We start from the raw sequence: 2,643 nt of genomic DNA on the forward strand, positions 1-2,643 counted from the left end.
TAATCCTCTCACCCAAAAACTATAATTATTATAATAAGGTGTTATCAGTGGTTCTCAAAGTGTAGTTCATAGACCAGCAGCATCAACCTGACTCAGGAACATGTTAGAAATGTGAGTTTTCACCCTAGAAGAAAGCCTAGGCAATACCATTCAAGACATAGGCATGGGCAAAGATTTCACGAATAAAACACCAAAAGCAATTGCAACAAAAACTGAAGTTGGCAAATGGGATCTAATTAAACTAAAGAGCTTCTGCACAACAAAAGAAACTACTATCAGAGTCAGCAGGCAACCTACAGAATTGGAGAAAATTTTTGCAATCTACCCATCTGACAAAGGTCTAATATCCAGAATCTACAAGGAGCTTAAACAAATTTACAGGAAAAGAACAAACAACCCCATCAAAAAGTGGGCAAAGGATATGAACAGGCACTTCTCAAAAGAAGACATTTATGTTACCAACAAACATATGAAAGAAAGCTCATCATAACTGATCATTAGAGAAATGCAAATCAAAACCACAATGAGATACCATATCATGCCAGTTAGAATGGTGATCATTAAGAAGTCTGGTAACAACACATGCTGGCGAGGCTGTGGAGAAATAGGAAAACTTTTACACTGTTGGTGGGAGTGTAAATTAGTTCAACCACTGTAGAAGACAGCATGATGATTCCTCAGTAATCTAAAACCAGAAATACCATTTGACCCAGCAATCCAATTACTGGGTATATACCCAAAGGATTATGAATCTTTCTACTATAAAGACACATGCACACACATGTTTATTGCAGCACTATTCATAATAGCAAAGACTTGGAACCAACCCAAATGCCCATCAATGATAGACTGGATAAAGAAAATGTGGTACATGTACACCATGAAATACTGTGCAGCCATGAAAAAGAATGAGTTCATGTCCTTTGCAGAGACATGGATAAAGCTAGAAACCATCATTCTTAGCACACTAACACAGGAACAGAAAACCAAACACCACATGTTCTCATTCATAAGTGGGAGTTGAACAATGAGAACACATGGACACAGGGAGGGGAACATCACACACCAGGGCCTGTCAGGGGATGGGGTGCAAGTGGAGGGAAAGCACTAGGACAAATACCTAATGCATGCGGGGCTTCAAACCTAGATGATGGGTTGATGGGTGCAGCAAACCACCATGGCACATGTATACCTATGCAACAAACCTGCACATTCTGCAAATGTATCCCAGAACTTAAAGTAAAATGAAAAAAAAAAATGCAGTTTTTCAGGCTTATCCCAGACAGGCTGAATCAGAAACTCTGAGGCTGGGGCTAAGGTGCAGCAATCTGTGTTTAGCATATCCTCCTGGTGGTTTGGAGACCCACTGAGATAGAGGAAGATACAGGCATACATCAGAGATAGTGCAGGTTCAGTTCTAGACCACCAGAATAAAGCAAATGTCACCATAAAGTGAGTCACACAAACTTTTTGGTTTTTCTGTGCATATAAACATTATATTTACACTATACTATAGTCTATTAAGGGTATAATAGCATTATGTCTAAAAACAATGTATATAACTTAATTTAAAAATACTTTATTGCTAAAAATGCAAATGATCATCTGAGCCTTCAGCAAGTTGTAATCTTTTTGCTGGTAGAAGGTCTTGCCTCAATGTTGATGGCTGAGGACTGATCAGGGTGGTGATTGCTGGAAGTTAGGATGGCTGTGGCAATTTCTTAAAATGAGACGTCAGTGAAGTTTGCTGCATCAATTGACTCTTCCTTTCATGAAAGATTTTCCTGTAGCATGTGATGCTGTTTGATAGCATTTTAACAGTAGAACTTCTTTCAAAACTGGGGTCAGTCCTCTCAAACACTGCCACCACCTTATTAACTAAATTGATGTAGTATTCCAAATCCTTTGTTGCCATTTCAGTGATGTTCACAGCATCTTCACCAGGAGTAGTTTCCATCTCAAGAAACCACTTTCTTTGTTCATGAAAAAGAAGCAACTCCTCATCCGTTCGTTTTTCCATAACATGGCAGCAATTCAGTCACATCTTCAGGCTCCAATTCTAATTTCAATTCTCTTGCTGTTTCCAACACATCTATAGTTACTTCCTCTGCTGAAGCCCCTCAACATCATCCCTAAGGGTTGGAATCAACTTCTTCCAAACTCCTGTTAATGTCAATATTTTGACCTCCTCCCCTGAATCACAAATATTGACATTTAGAATACTGAATCCTCTTCAGAAGGTTTTCAATTTACTTTGCCCAGATCCATCAGAGGAATCACTCTCTATGGCAACTATAGCCTTATGAAATATATTTCTTAGGTAATAAGACTTGAAAGTCAAAATTACTTTTTGATCCATGAGCTGTAGAATGGATGTTGGGTTGGCAAGCACAAAAACATTAATCTCCTTGGACAGCTCCATCAGGGCTCTTGGGTGATCAAATGCATTGTCAATGAGCAGTAATATTTTGAAAGAAATCTTTTATTCTAAGCAGTAGGTCTCAACAGTGGGCTTAAAGTATTCAAGAAACCATGTTATAAACAGATGCACTGTCATCCAGGCTTTGTCGTTCCATTTGTAGTGAACAGGCAAAATAGATTTAGCATCATTCTTAAGTGCCGTAGGGTATTCAGAATGATAAA

This window comes from Piliocolobus tephrosceles, chromosome 16, assembly GCF_002776525.5.
Source record: "Piliocolobus tephrosceles isolate RC106 chromosome 16, ASM277652v3, whole genome shotgun sequence".
Lineage (NCBI taxonomy): Eukaryota > Metazoa > Chordata > Mammalia > Primates > Cercopithecidae > Piliocolobus > Piliocolobus tephrosceles.